This window comes from Lissotriton vulgaris, chromosome 2_2, assembly GCF_964263255.1.
Source record: "Lissotriton vulgaris chromosome 2_2, aLisVul1.2, whole genome shotgun sequence".
Classification (NCBI taxonomy): domain Eukaryota; kingdom Metazoa; phylum Chordata; class Amphibia; order Caudata; family Salamandridae; genus Lissotriton; species Lissotriton vulgaris.
Genome location: NC_141688.1, coordinates 336,162,694 through 336,179,297, shown reverse-complemented (window position 1 = coordinate 336,179,297; position 16,604 = coordinate 336,162,694). Strand labels below are relative to the sequence as shown.

General features: G+C 49.9%; 1 long non-coding RNA gene across 1 annotated transcript in view; it reads right to left on the bottom strand.

The window, feature by feature from the left end:
• The window catches only part of LOC147729433 (uncharacterized), a 31,970-nt gene extending 17,223 nt beyond the window's left edge, over nt 1-14,747 (bottom strand). The window contains exons 1-2 of the long non-coding RNA XR_015309220.1: nt 14,630-14,747; nt 12,753-12,811 (exon numbers count right to left, since the gene is read on the bottom strand). This is a non-coding gene — a long non-coding RNA (uncharacterized LOC147729433). The remainder of the gene's footprint in view (nt 1-12,752; nt 12,812-14,629) is intronic.
• Between the last annotated feature and the right edge of the window lie 1,857 nt (nt 14,748-16,604).

Below are 16,604 nucleotides of genomic sequence, written 5' to 3'. Positions count from 1 at the left end.
TGAAACATGCTCTCAAAGTGGCTTACCCAATCTTCCTCTGGGATGTGGGCATCCATTCAATTATCGGTGTTGCCTACTAAAAAGGGGTGTTGATAACGCTCCAGAACTTGGATCTATTACCCAAAATGCTGGCCTCTCCCAGTTCTGATCAAGCCTCCTCTTTCAGGGCAGACTCACGCTTTGCCAGGGGAGCCTTATAGGCTCTTCGAAGGCTCTTAACAATCAAGGGGTCGCGAGGTGTCGCTCCCACGCCCTCTTTAATTTCCCAGAGGCAAGGGAGCTCCCAGAGTTGAACCCTCTCAGTCTCAAGTGCGGTGTGCACCTACCTGGAGTCCGTAATTGGTTCACTATGGCACCCGACAAACTCCAAAGGCCTGCATAATGTCCAAAGGATCAGCCTCACTGTCTACACAAATAGCAAATTCCCAGTTGCACTGAGTTAAGGGACTCGTGTAACTGTTCGGGCATGATTTAACCCCACTTTAATCTCCTCCTCACTTCCACGGCTTTTAGGGGAACCCCCAGACCCACCTTAAATTTGTAATCACCCGAGTCCATCCTGTCAAAGCACAGGGTTATGATGGCTGTGTAGGCGTGCCGTAATGGAGAGGTCAAAGATGTAATAATAAAGTGGTGTAGAGGCGAAAATAAAATCAATCAATGTCTCAGACGCTCTCCTGATAAAGGTAGGGACAGTATCAGTGTCTCCGGAGGCAGCTTGTTTGTAGCAGGTGTTGAATCGCCTGCGCCGGCAGCTCTGGCGGGACTTCACTGGCTCCCCTTGAGGCAGAGGGTACAATTCAAGTCCCTCTGTCTCGTCTTTAAGGCTCTTCGTGGGATAGGACCTTTACCTCTGCAATCTAAATGTGATTGGTGCACCCCATCTAGGCTGATTGGCTCCTCATCGGCCAGATTGGTGAGAGTGCCTAGGTTTAGGAAGGTCAGATCAGGGGGTAGATCCTTTGAGGTAGCAGCTGCCAAACTATGGATCACGTTCCCGTATGAGATCAGGCAAATCAAGGAGCTTCTTCCTTTTAGGAAAAGGGTTAAAACTTGGCTGTTTCCCAAGTAACTCAGTTTTGACCGGCCTGACCTGACTCCCCCCCCCCCCCTTTTTGAGCCTAGCGCCAGGATGCCTGCAAGGTGATAGTGTGCTTTATAAGGCAAATAAGTAAATAAAATAAATCAAACTCATGAGAGATAGCTTTAAGTAGGGTGCCCCGGGAGGTGTGTTCCATGAGCAAAGCGGCTTCGAGTGCCCTCCTCTCGCCTGATGTCCACACACATGTGAGTGTTAAAACCCCCTTCTATAGGTATGTTAGAATGGTTCTGCCCACTCACGGTGATGTTCCTCAGTGGGAGCCCAGCCGGGTGATGTACCTCAGTGGGAGCCCAGCCGGGTGATGTACCTCAGTGGGAGCCCAGCCGGGTGATGTACCTTAGTGGGAGCCCAGCCGGGTGATGTACCTCAGTGGGAGCCCAGCCGGGTGATGTACCTCAGTGGGAGCCCAGCCGGGTGATGTACCTCAGTGGGGGCCCAGCCGTAGATGTTCCTCAGTGGGGGCCCAGCCGGGTGATGCACCTCAGTGGGGGCCCAGCCGGGTGATGTTCCTCAGTGGGGGCCAGCCGGGTGATGCACCTCAGTGGGGGCCCAGCCGGGTGATGCACCTCAGTGGGGGCCCAGCCGGGTGATGTACCTCAGTGGGAGCCCAGCCGGGTGATGTACCTCAGTGGGAGCCCAGCCGGGTGATGTACCTCAGTGGGGACCCAGCCGGGTGATGTACCTCAGTGGGAGTCCAGCTGGGTGATGTTCCTCAGTGGGAGCCCAGCCGGGTGATGTTCCTCAGTGGGAGCCCAGCCGGGTGATGTTCCTCAGTGGGGGCCCAGCCGGGTGATGCACCTCAGTGGGGGCCCAGCCGGGTGATGTACCTCAGTGGGAGCCCAGCCGGGTGATGTACCTCAGTGGGAGCCCAGCCGGGTGATGTACCTCAGTGGGGACCCAGCCGGGTGATGCACCTCAGTGGGGGCCCAGCCGGGTGATGTACCTCAGTGGGGGCCAGCCGGGTGATGCACCTCAGTGGGGGCCCAGCCGGGTGATGCACCTCAGTGGGGGCCCAGCCGGGTGATGTACCTCAGTGGGAGCCCAGCCGGGTGATGTACCTCAGTGGGGACCCAGCCGGGTGATGTACCTCAGTGGGAGTCCAGCCGGGTGATGTTCCTCAGTGGGAGCCCAGCCGGGTGATGTTCCTCAGTGGGAGCCCAGCCGGGTGATGTTCCTCAGTGGGGGCCCAGCCGGGTGATGCACCTCAGTGGGGGCCCAGCCGGGTGATGTACCTCAGTGGGAGCCCAGCCGGGTGATGTACCTCAGTGGGAGCCCAGCCGGGTGATGTACCTCAGTGGGGACCCAGCCGGGTGATGCACCTCAGTGGGGGCCCAGCCGGGTGATGTACCTCAGTGGGAGCCCAGCCGGGTGATGTACCTCAGTGGGAGCCCAGCCGGGTGATGTACCTCAGTGGGAGCCCAGCCGGGTGATGTACCTCAGTGGGGACCCAGCCGGGTGATGCACCTCAGTGGGGGCCCAGCCGGGTGATGTACCTCAGTGGGAGCCCAGCCGGGTGATGTACCTCAGTGGGAGTCCAGCCGGGTGATGTTCCTCAGTGGGAGCCTAGCCGGGTGATGTTCCTCAGTGGGAGCCCAGCCGGGTGATGCACCTCGGTGGGGGCCCAGCCGGGTGATGCACCTCAGTGGGGGCCCAGCCGGGTGATGTACCTCAGTGGGAGCCCAGCCGGGTGATGTACCTCAGTGGGGACCCAGCCGGGTGATGTACCTCAGTGGGAGTCCAGCCGGGTGATGTTCCTCAGTGGGAGCCCAGCCGGGTGATGTTCCTCAGTGGGAGCCCAGCCGGGTGATGTTCCTCAGTGGGGGCCCAGCCGGGTGATGCACCTCAGTGGGGGCCCAGCCGGGTGATGTACCTCAGTGGGAGCCCAGCCGGGTGATGTACCTCAGTGGGAGCCCAGCCGGGTGATGTACCTCAGTGGGGACCCAGCCGGGTGATGCACCTCAGTGGGGGCCCAGCCGGGTGATGTACCTCAGTGGGAGCCCAGCCGGGTGATGTACCTCAGTGGGAGCCCAGCCGGGTGATGTACCTCAGTGGGAGCCCAGCCGGGTGATGTACCTCAGTGGGGACCCAGCCGGGTGATGCACCTCAGTGGGGGCCCAGCCGGGTGATGTACCTCAGTGGGAGCCCAGCCGGGTGATGTACCTCAGTGGGAGTCCAGCCGGGTGATGTTCCTCAGTGGGAGCCTAGCCGGGTGATGTTCCTCAGTGGGAGCCCAGCCGGGTGATGCACCTCGGTGGGGGCCCAGCCGGGTGATGTTCCTCAGTGGGAGCCCAGCCGGGTGATGCTACATGCATCTGTTTCCGCGGCTCCTGCGTTATAGAGTTTAAAAGCAGGAGCTTGTTCGTTCCACTAGTTAATACCATTGCTCGTACGGTGGGTGAAGTGGGGGCAATGTGACTACTCCCCCCTTTATTGCTAATGAAACAAAGGTTACCAGCCCCACTAGCTCTCCCTATCCTAGATGGGGCAGCTGGTACAAAAAATGTTTTCTAACCTTCCATGGAATCAGTCCTCGACAGCCCAAGTTTCCCGAAGGCATATTACGTCAAATCCTTTAACAAAAAGCAGCCAGACAGCGTCATCAATCTTGCTCGCAAGCCCTGCAATATTCCAAGAAATAAACGTACACCCCTCGCAATCGTGAAGGCCCCAGACCGATGGCATTGCCGTCTCCTGTGGGGGGAGGACTGCAGGATCCTGTGGGACAGACAGACAGACAGACAGTCACAAGATTCAAATGAGCTCAGGGGGGTGAACCTGTTAGACAAGCTTAAAACTGGTATTGCCTCCTTCTGGTTCATGTGAGTCCCTGTGGGTTCCCAAAAGGTGACAATGGATCATTGAAAGACCTGGTAAGGTAGCCTATCGGCAATGCCACAATAGCCAAATTCTGGCTTTTATGATTACATTGCGCAGCTAAATGTAAAATTCTGAATACCATAAAAGGATTTTTAAAGTTAATAACGGCACAATCCCCTGCCCATCCTTTCCTGGAGCTTCCCACCCAATATGATTTTCCACCCTCGGCCCGGGGCGATATTCAAACTTAACCAGTGCACATCCTTGTTCTTCAATTGGTCAAAGCCTTCCCTCGAACCCGGATCGAGTGTGGGAACATTGGCCAAGACCACTACAAGCAGGGTCAACTGGGAGGGCAAATGAACGATGCAGCGACGCAGAGTGGTGTTGCTAAAGACCCCTGAGGTCATCCCACCTCAACTTTCATCTAGAAGACAATTTATACCACTCTGTGCGGGACCTAGAGTCTGATGAGACTCTAAATTCGGGACCCCCCTTCCAGTTTACTGGTCTTGCTAGTCGTTTAGTACTGGTGGAAGCTGGTGCTGCTGTGGCAGAGCGTACTGTTGGCACGGGAGGACACGTCGCTCTATAGCTACTTTCGGCATGAGCCTGTGAGAAGACGTGGGGCGCGGCTCCTGGCCAGTCCCACCTGAGCTGTTGCACATGTCCTTTGAAGTTGGAAGCCCTGAGGGCAGCGTTGTATATACCCCTTGTGATGAAGCAGTCAGTGTGATCAGCCTTCTTTGCAACCAAACTTACTCCTTTATTCAACCACTCTTTCGCAACCGCAATCTTGCCATTTTCCTGGAAAGGCTCAACCCTATTTCCTATTCATAAAAAAGGCGATCACTCGAACCCGGCTAATTACAGACTCATAGCCCTTCTTGACATTGAATCTAAGGTATATGCCCGCCTTCTCCTAAAGGACCTGGAGACCTGGGTGGATAAGAACGGCATTCTTCTGCCATCACAGACTGGCTTCAGGGCTAACAGTTCCACGCTGGATAACATCATAGCGCTTACGTACCTCGCTAAGAAGGCTAACACGAGGAATAAGCTGCCCCTGTTCTGTTGCTTTATAGACTATTCAACGGCCTTTGACCGAGTGAACAGAAGCCGGCTCTGGGCAAAACTAGAGACCTGGGGGATCCTCAAAGATCTGCTAAAAGCCATAAAAGCACTTTATGAGGGGACCTGGGTCCAGGTGAAACTAAGCTCTACAATTACACCCACAAGAATTGCCACCAACTCTGGTGTAAAGCAGGGGTGTGTTTTGGCCCCCCTGCTTTTTCATCTGTACACAGCAGACATGGGGCAAGCCCTGAAAGATGCCAACCTAGCACCCCCTAGACTGGGGAAGCTGGTCCTGGGAACGCTCCAGTATGCAGATGATACAGTAATCATGGACCACACCAGGGTAGGGCTTCAAAGAGCCTTAAACAGTCTACAACAAGGAGAATGAGCTACATATTAATGTGAGCAAGACCTACATAGTAATCTTTGGCAAATAACATCACAAAATAACAGCTTCATGGTCCCTGGGTGAGCACCGAATCACCACGGCCCCATCTTACAACTATCTGGGTACATGGGTATCAGAGAGGGCCACTGCAGCTAAACACCTGAAGGAGCTTAAACCCAAAATAGACAAAATAATATCGTCTCTAAGACGTTTAAGCCATGGCTTGGCCAGTCCCTCTGCAGATCCGATGTTGACAGTACTTAGGGCTAAATTGATCCCCGCCATCATGTATGGCCATATAGCCTACCCAGGGGCTTTTGAGAATGTGGTCCAAGCGGCCCAGATGAATGCATACAAGATGATGCTACGGGCCCCTAGACAGGCACGGAACAACAGGCTCAGACTAGAAATAGGCCTGAAACGACCTGAGCTGGCACTACTGGGGGATTTGCTAAAATATTACATTAGAGTTCTGAAATCGCCCGAAAACACCTTAAAGCACTCGCTAAAAACCATCTTTGGTGATGCAGGCTCCCCATGGCACTCCAAGGTGGAACTAGCCATTGAAGTTCTGAAAATCGAGGGAAGGAGCCTGCATCTTCATGAAATTCCATATTCCGCTTGGCCCAAACCGTTAAGCGCCAAGTGCAGTCTATTTCCTTTGAGCTTGACCTTTCCTCGCTCCGGCAGAATCCACTAACGCTGGCCCTGGGCAAGTCCTATATCCCCGGTAAACCCCAACCATACCAGCAAGATTCATTATCAACCAAGGTAAGACAGAAAATTCTGTTTATGCGCCTTTTGGCCCTCAGGATTGCGGACTTTAACCCAACTTGGGCACGCACGGACGGAGCCGTTGCCTGCCGACTTTGCAACTATCGCAGAGAATCCTAGCTACATCTGCTATGTTGCTGCACAAAGTTGGCCAGCGACCGACAGCCATTATTGCGTCCGGCATTTCGGATTCTGGGCCATAGAACATGCAGAGAGGCCTCGGACTGGTGTTTCTCAGAATCCACGACCTGCTTATTAGCCAGGATAGGCAAGTTCATCCATCAAGTTAAAATGGCACTCGACTCCCAACTAAAGGCTACTATTCCGATGGGCCCCGACAGTGGGCTTAGCGCTTTCCTCGTCGCCCCAAAGTTGTCAGCCTACAGTTAATTTGGGGAGATGCTGAAAAGTAATTGGAACCATCGGACTGAGGTATTTAACCCGGGTCGACTAAGGGTCTGATGAAGTCCGCAGTGTGACTGATGATGTCGAACTTTTATGCGTCTCTCAGACTCTAGTAAGCGTGGTCTCATGGTGAATTCAAAACCCTTATTCTTTTAATAACGTACAATAGTAGTGAACACAGTTAGACTTGTGACTATATAGTTGCACCAACGGTTTTACTTGGTTTTGGCTGAGAACGGGGGGGGGGGGCTATTTCATTGTACTTTATTGAAGTTCATTGTATCTTATACTGTAATGATTTTAAGTAATCACACTGTTTACTAATAAAAAAACTATACCCCTTGTGATGAAGCAGTCAGTGTGATCAGGCTATCCTCAATCGCAGAGAAGCGAAGTAGGATTGCGTCTAGTTTGGAATCCAATGCAGATAGCAAAGCGGTCCGAAACGTGTCAAACAAAAGTGTCCAGTCCATGCTAGGCTCTTTAGTGGGCACTCACGAGTTATAGTGCGGGCGGTACTTTTTCACTTCTTTGCAGTGCCCCCCCCGATGGGGGGCACTTCCTCTTATCCCACCTGCTCCCCTCCTCGTCCCGGGTCTCACACCGGGGATTGTACATGCCTTCTGAGGCCCTGGTAACTGGACACAGATCAGTGTGGCAGAGGTTGTTGTGCACGGGCGGGCAGCTTTGGTCAAAACTTGTGCCATGTCTACCTGACTGGCACAAGGATTGTGTGCTAAAACTGGTGACCCTGAGTATGAGGGGGCAACAGTGCTGTGCGAGAAAGGGGGAACCGGGGATCGAGATAACCGACGGATGGCAAGTACAATTCCCTTGTCCAGGACCCGATGGCTCGCTGCAGGGAAGCATCTGTAGTGGTCACTGTGTTCGCGGATTCCTTTGGGGTTGGTCCACCCGGTACACGTTGGCCCATTGTAACAACAGCCACTCAATACCCCTACAGAATAGGCCCAGCTAAGACCAACAAAATCCCGCAGAAAAATAAAATACACTGTCCACTATAAGCCAAGGGGCAGATTTACAAGATCTGATGCATCTCTGCATATCAGCAGAGATGGGTCAGTTAAGTTGCGTCACATAAAAAAAACCTTGCGCCACCATGGATGCGCCACATTTACAATGCGGCGCACCGTTGTGCAGGGAAATACAGATACGTGACGCATCTGTTGCTGTAAAGGTGATGCAGTGCTGGAGTTGTGTCGCAAGCGCAACGCAACTCCAGCACTGCTCAGGGGCAGCCTATACTTGCTGTGCTGCATCACTCCTCACGCTTGCTTCAAGCAGACATAAGGTTTTGACGCAGCGGGGTCGTAAAAGTGAATCTTGTAGATTTCACTGCGTCACTTTTACGGGGCTGCCTTGCGATGGAACGCCCACCCTGCATACATTATCCCTGACGCAGGTATAATGTGACGCAGGGTTTTACAACATGACGCATTCCCCTAGATGCGCCACGTTGTAAATTTGTCTCAACGTGGCGCATTGTTTACAACGACACTGGGTCACAGAAGTGAGGCACTGGTGGCGTAAATGTGTCGCAAGGGTCTTGTAAATCTGCCCCAAGAGAGGAAAACAGCCAGTAACAATAGGTCGAAGACTGAGCCTACATAGATGGTAAGATATAAAATGGGGTCTTACCTGCACCAATCTTCAGGGGTGGTAGTAGACAGGCTAATATAGGATAGATCCAGATGTAAGGTAAGCAAGGTGTGAAAACTTCAGTTTGGCTCCCTACGATAGGAGGAAGGCTGATGCACAACAGGGGTGGGAGGAAAACAGGTTGAGGGTCATATGCTGTCAAAGTAGGGGTTTGGTGATGCCCAGAGAGTAACAGAGGATGTATGACGTTACAACGCATGACAACCTAAATTTCATGGCTCACGCAAACCAGACAGCATCTAATGCCTTTTACAAGCTACGGTTGGTAAGGAAGATTCTTCCATTTCTCCCTACCAATGTAGGAAAGACATTGGTCAGCGCAATGGTCCTGTCAGCACTGGACTATTGCAATGGCTTGTTCGCAAACGCCCAAGCGAAAACAATCAGGAAGCTGCAGACAATCCAGAATGCAGCAGCCAGACTTCTCCTCAACATTCCTAAATTCAAACCTATATCTGAATCCTTGAGGAGTCTCCACTGGCTACCTGTTAGGAACCGAATTAAGTTCAAGACGCTATGTATCGTCTATAAAGCACGGCACCATCAAGCACCTCAGTTCCTATGTGACCATCTCGTCCCGTACATTCCTACTCGAATGCTACGATCTGCAGGACAGAACGACCTGATTGTGCCTCGAACCAGACTGGTCAACTGGGGAGATAGACGTTTTCTAGTCACCGCCCCAAGACTGTGGAACATGCTTCCACAAAACATAAGGTCAAGTCCAAATTTATTGTCCTTCAGAAAGAAACTGAAAACTTGGCTATTTAACCTCTGAAAAACTAAAAGATCATATAGGAGAGTATTTCAGTACAGCGCCGAGACGCCTGCGGGCAATTGTTCGCGCTCAATAAATGCCAAAAATAAAAAATAAAAAAAATAAATAAAATTTACCACGCATGCTGTTACAACGCAAGTATTACAACGCAAACCTTTACAACGCATAGCGCTTTGGGGTGCTGGATAGTGAATAGTTTAATTTACTATTCCAACTCCAGTCCCCGTGGACACTAGGGAAGGTGTTGGATAGTAAATTAAATCTATTTCCTATCCTAGAGCGCCCCCCAGCGCAATGCGTTGTAATGGTTTTCGATGTAAAACCTGCGTTGTAAAAGCACTGCGTTGTAAAAGTTTCAATGTAAAGGATGTTTCCCGTAACGGATGGAGGCGGAGAGCAGAATGAGGTCCTGTGATCTGACATGAAAGTGAGGCGTGATCAGTGGGACGATCCATAAAAAGCTTATTAATTGGGTTTTGCTCAATACTAAATCGATGGTAAAACACAAATACCACTTAGAATGCATGATTCAATTGGAAAAGCCGGATTTGGTTTTTCTTACTAAGACATGGGCCAATGCGAATAGTGACCCAGATTGGCAGTTAACAATCCCGATGGGTTATCTTGATGTCAACTATGATCGAATAGGGGCTAAGGGTGGTGGAATTGCTATAATATACCGCTCTGACGATACGGTCAGAATTGGGCCTGAGCCCATAGCTGATGTGGAGGCTATATCCTTTTCTATAAAATGTAATAAGGTAGAAATGTTTTCAGGCTTACTCATTTATAGACCTCCAGGACCTAGAGCAGGTGTTCTGAATGCCATCGACAGCTATCTGGAATCCTGTGTAGACACAGAGCATTTTACAATCTTGGGGGATTTTAACTTCCATTTAGAAGATAATAGTAATTCTGACCCTATATGCTTGCTAGATAAGCTAGCCAGCCTTGATTTTACACAGATCATTAATGAACCCACACATACAGCAGGACACACGTTAGATGGGATATGTACCAACAATTCTGGCATATCGATTAGGAAGGTCTGCCCGTTACCATGGACTGATCCTTCTGCTGTGTACTTTGACATATTGCCAGCAACATCTATCAGGAGACGTAGCTCTCATCCTCTGGATAACAAACACAAGACATGGACGTCAGTAAGTAAACCAGATTTTGTATCAGCACTTAGTAAGGGACCGGAAATATCCAATGACTTAAAATCAAACCATCACTGGTTTTTATAACTGGTTAAACACAGCAGCCAATAAAGTTGTACTTGAAGTGGCCAAGAAATCTCGAGTTAAAAAGGTCTCATCTCCCTGGTACTCACCCAATTTAAAACCTATAAACATCAAGTGTAGACAGAAGGAACGACTCTGGAGATCACAATATGATGTTGGTCTCAAGAAAGAGTATTGTGCAGCCCTGGAAGACTACAAGGCAGCAATTAAACAGGCTACGGGCTACCTACTACACTGCCAAAATCCAGGAAGCTGCAAACTCTTCAAAAGAACTATTTCAAACGGCCAATGCCCTGTTGAAATGCCCGCGTGATGGTATCCCCTTGCATGCTGATGACGGCCCCCAGCCGTCATGCACTACAGTGCTCGTGTGCTGATGACGGCTGGGGGCACCCGTGCTCAGAATGTGCCGCACAGGCGCAGAATCGCGGCAGCATGGAAGGGGTTAAGTTTACGCCGGAACACAAATTTGTAGACAAACTAGCTGTCTTCTTCCAAAACAAGGTGCAAGCAGGGTATGAAAGTTTAGAAGAATCAATAAATAATTCAGGAGAAGAAACTGTAGCTCAGTCTGAATTTAGGGTGGACCATGAAGGTGTGCAATCCTTTCCCCTAATTACAGAGGAAAGGGTAGAGGAATTGGTACTAAGCATTAAATCTGGTTCCCCCCTGGAACCCTGCTCACCTTATATACTGCATATGGCATCAGAAGCTATCAGGATTTCTTTATCTCCGGTAATAAATTACATTTTGTCTGAAGGAGTCTTTCCCACTGCAAAGAAAAAAGCAGGTATATGTCCGCGTTTAAAAAAAAAAAACTGGATCCACAGGTTGAAATGAACTATAGACCTATCTCCTGTTTGCCTTTTGCAGCGAAAGTATTGGAGAAAGTAATGAGCCTAGAATTAATGTCGTTCCTGGAGATAAATAACCTATTAGATACCACGCAACATGGTTTCCGTTCTAAACATTCAACGGAGACTGCTCTAATCCTGTCAATTGAAGAAATACGTAAGGTAACAGATGAAGGGGGAAGGGCTGTACTGGTTCTGCTTGATTTAACAGCGGCCTTTGATACGGTAAACCACGCGGTTTTAAATCAAAGGCGGCAGCATGCAGGTGTCAGTGGTACAGCGCTTTCCCTCCTATCATCTTTTTTGTCAGAGAGGAAACAATTGATTTGATGGAACAGCCTCAGATCAGAGGAATTTTCCCTCCCGGACGGAGTCCCGCAGGGATCGGCCTTATCACCAACACTATTTAACATTTGTGTAGCCCCTCTGGCCAGGTTGGTAAAGAGCCATGGCTTTAAGGTGGTATCTTAGGCTGATGATACGCAGCTCATAGTGTCTGTAGCTGAGTCGGTAGATGCTCGGGCTGCTGATTTCTGTAAATGCATTTCATCCTTAATGACCTGGATGAATGTGAACTTTTTGAAGCTAAATGCTGAAAAAACAGAAGTCCTGGAATTTGGTTCAAAAGATCAAATCTGGAATCAGCTATGGTGGCCTAGTACTGCTGGTTTACCCCCAGTACCGGTCCCAAAAGCCATGAATCCGGGAGTAATGGTTGATAAAAGTCTCACCTGGGCGCCACAGATTAATCAGGTACGTCTGCTTGCTTTTTTACTTTAAGAGGATTTAGAAAGATTCTGCCTTATATTCCTTTCGCCCTGAGGAAAACGGTGGTTGTATCTACTATCTTGTCAAGAATTGACTACTGCAACACCCTTTACCTGGGAATGGGTGTTGCTCAACTAGATAAGCTTCAAGCTATCCAAAATGCGGCAGCCAGAGTTTTACTTGGGCTGTCTAAGCATCACCCAACATCAAAAGCGATAAGGAATCTCCATTGGCTCCCTTTACGAAGACGCATTGAACTCAAATCCCTCTGTCTGGTGCATAAAGCTTTGTTCAGAGAGGGGCCTGAAGATGTGCACGTCCTCTTTTCACATTATGTCCCCACCCAGCCTTTAGGTCATCTTTCCTTGGACTTGTAAAAATTCCAAAGATAAAAAGAGCACGCTGTGGGGGAAAGCGATTCTCCTTTTTAGCGTCCAAACTTTGGAACACACTTCCACTACATCTTAGAAGTCTACCTAATAGATTGGCATTTAGGAAAGAAATCAAGACCTTGCTTTTTCCTCAACACTAATGGGCTGTGCTTATGTCCTAGTTCACTCTAACATAGCGCCAAGACGCTTCGGCAGTAGTGCGCTCTACAAATACCGTCAGTCAGTTCAGGAACACTCTGCTGTTTTTGAGATTCGTGTCCATGTGAATTCAATATGTACCTTGATGGAGGTTGGAGAATGCTCACCCTTCGTTGCATACCACTGTGCTGGCATTTCAGTATTTTAGATAATATAAGATGGGACATCCACCCCTCCTTTCATGGCACCCAAGATGAGTTAGTATGCTCTCAGTATAATTATGGCAAGTAAAAATGACATTTTGACATTCAGATAAATTAAACACCACTTACTTGCAATGTGAGTATTACTCAGGATTCTTTAGCAGAATTTCTTAACCTACAAGTTGGGTCTGTAGGAATCCAAAAAAACTGAAATTAGAGCGGTGTAATTCACATACAAAAAGCAACATTTTTGAGCTGGAAATAATTACAAGATACATTAAATGAAGTAGAAAAAAGAAATCAAAGTTTTCTGTCCAATAAATGCCTGTTGTACAAAGTCTGTGATAATACGATATATATCTATCTCATACGTAACCCTTCATTATACTGTCATCTAACTGGGGAGTTGGTAACTTGGACTTGTAATGTCCATGCACAAACGGAGCCCAACCTTAGGGGTCCATTAGGATGGCGGGCAGACTTTGCCCACCCGACATCCTGTCTGTGAAAGGGACCGCCCGGCATAAGGGCGGGGGTCCCGTAGGCAGCATTAGGTTGCGCTCGCCACAGTGGCAGGCGCGTACTGCATTCCTACCATTGTGGCGGGCGGTGCGCTCAGCACCGCCCGCCACAAAGGCAGGAAAGCATGCTCTACACTTCCATGCACAGCCTGCCTTGTTGTGCATGAAACTGCTGGGGGGTACTATAGGTACCCCTCATGTGCACTCCCCACCCCCCGGAGTCCCTGGGGGCCCGCCACGGAAAGAGATTGTTTAAAGCCCATGCTAAAATGGCTGGCTGTGTCTGATAGACACCGCCACCATATAAACCCTTTTCCGCCCCGGTCGCAAGGCTCGCTCACCCTCGTCTCATGTGACCTCCCTGCTCGCTCACCCTCATCTCATGTGACCTCCCTGCTCGCTCACCCTCATCTCATATGTGCTCCCCCTGCTCGCTCACCCTCATCTTATAAGTGCCCTCCCTGCTCGCTTACCCTCATCTCATATGTGCCCTCCCTGCTCTCTCACCCTCATCTCATATGTGCCCTCCCTGCTCTCTCACCTTCATCCTATAAGTGCCCTCCCTGCTCGCTCACCCTCATCTCATATGTGCTCTCCCTGCTCTCTCACCTTCATCCTATAAGTGCCCTCCTTGCTCGCTCACCCTCATCTCATATGTGCCCTCCCTGCTCTCTTACCCTCATCTTATAAGTGCCCTCACTGTTCGCTCATCCTCATCTCATATGTGCCCTCCCTGCTCGTTCACCCTCATCTTATAAGTGCCGTCCCAGCTCTCTCACCCTCATCTCATATGTGTCCTCCCTGCTCTCTCACCCTCATCTCATATGTGTTCTCCCTGCTCTCTTACCCTCATCTTATAAGTGCCCTCCCTGCTCTCTTACCCTCATCTTATAAGTGCCCTCCCTGTTCGCTCACCCTCATCTCATATGTGTTCTCCCTGCTCTCTTACCCTCATCTTATAAGTGCCCTCCCTGCTTTCTCACCCTCATCTTATAAGTGCCCTCCCTGCTCGCTTACCCTCATCTCATATGTGCCCTCCCTGCTCTCTCACCCTCATCTCATATGTGCCCTCCCTGCTCTCTTACCCTCATCTTATAAGTGCCCTCACTGTTCGCTCATCCTCATCTCATATGTGCTCTCCCTGCTCTCTCACCCTCATCTCATATGTGCTCTCCCTGCTCTCTCACCCTCATCTTATAAGTGCCCTCCCTGCTTTCTCACCCTCATCTTATAAGTGCCCTCCCTGCTCGCTTACCCTCATCTCATATGTGCCCTCCCTGCTCTCTTACCCTCATCTTATAAGTGCCCTCCCTGTTCTCCCACCCTCATCTCATATGTCCCCCCTGCTCCTTGCCCTCTCACCCTGCAGCATTCTGGGAGCACTCACCTGAGGTCACACTACATTCTAAGGACACATGTGTAACAGTAGGTGCCTCACAGGCACTTTTTCTGACCTGATTTCAAGAAGATAGAAGTTCAACCTACCAGAGACGACGCCACCTCCTAGGAAAGAGAATCAGAGTTTATCAGATGAGACAAGTGGAAAAGAATCATGAAATACTCAGACCCAGACATTTCATCCATGACATCACATCTGTCTGTCCCAAACATGTATGAACTAGTTCACCTCATCTTACAGCGCAACTTTATTCCCGATAAGATTAATCTGAGGCTTCAACAGGCTGATTGTCCCGTTAGACCTGGCACCATTGGCGTGGGTCTCCCTTCCATTTTTTTGCTGCTGCCTCTTATGTTTTTGCTGGTTTTAGATGCTTTGGGCACTGTGCCACTGCTATCCAGTGCCACAGTGCAAGTGCTCCCTATTGTAAATTGATGTATTAATCAGTGGTTCCATGTTTGGCCATTTGGTTTACTTGTCAGACCCTAGTACAGTGCACCAGGAGTTCCCAGGGTGTGTACATCCAAATGCTGCTGGTGGGCCTGCAGCACACGTTGTGTCACCCACAGAAACGTCCTTGTAAAATGTGTCTAAGGTCTGTCATTGCAGAGCCTGTGTGCAGTCTGGTGCTGTCATGCTGACTGGGCAAGTGCACCCACTTGCCAGTCCCTAAACCTTCTCTTTTCTTCATATCAGACACCCCTATGGTAGGCCAAAGAGCAGGGTGCATTATAAGTATAAGGTAGGACAAGCCCTGATGTGTATGGAATGTCCTAATAGTGAATTACAGCCATTTTCATTTTTCACTATTGCAAGGCTACCTGTTTCACATGGACCAGAATGGGTAGTTTGATTATAACATCTTATAATCCTAAACGACTCAGGGAAGATGGTAGAAAAACGAATTTAGTATGCCTAAACTCAGAATGATAAAATACATCTTTTAGTGCAGTTGATTTTGCAAATACCACTTTTAGAAAGTAGGTATTTTTTTGCCTAACTATCCAAGCCTGCCTCTGCTGGGTTGTGTATTCCTTGTCTTGCTTTTGAGTGGCAGGGGCTGAGGGGCTCCAGGAGACAGGGTGAGTCAGCAAAGCTGAATAGAGAGAGCTGCATGTAGATGGGTGGGAGAAGTAGCACCTGAACCTGAATAGGCAAGATGGCGCCCGCTGCGTACAAGTAGGCAGATCGTTCTTGCTCCCGCTCACGGATTTCATTGCGCCAGGGGAGAAATTTGCTACAACTCGCTACAATGTTGCTGATTTGAATCATGAGTGACTCTATTGTGCCTTTTGATGTTCCGGCTTGGATTTAGACCGGTTCGCCTGGAAGAAACAGGTTAGCGCTGCTTACCTGTACAGTGTGTGGAATACAGCGGTGGTTTTCAGTGTGTGGCCGGGTTGATTAATGGTGGCAGGTGGCTGACAGCTGGCGCTGTTTGGGGCAACATAGGTGTTGGCGGATAACGCTGAGGCTGATGTCTGACGTTGCCTGGGGCTTCACGGATTTGCTTGATTACTGCCGGTGGCTGATTCCGTTGATTGTGGCTCGGATTCTGATCAGTTTATTCATGGACAGGAACTTGTTTGAGCCGCCAGCCAGTCGCCTACCGTGGTGCGTGTGGAGCACGGTCTGTGGGGCTCGGTGCTCAGTAGGGCTGATTACTGGTGGCTGGCGGATAACGCTGAGTCTCTCGGTTTTTGAGCTGGTAACGTGGTTGCAGCTCTTCAATATGCCCCCAAAGGGAGCGTGTGGAAGACCCCGTGCACCTGATACGATAAATGCAGATGCCAATACTGCTGATATCGAGGTGAGCGAGGCTATGGCAGAAGATCATAATAAAAGTGTTAAAGGTGCTGGCGTTGGTACACGTGTCGTAGTGGATCCCCTGATTAAGTGACTGAGAAGAATGTCAACAAACAGCTGACATGCTACCTCGAAGACAACAACATCCTGGACCCTTCCCAATCAGGTTTTCGCAGCAACCACAGCACAGACACCGCCCTCATTGCCGCCACTGACGACATCAGGACCCTGATGGACAAAGGAGAAACAGCCACC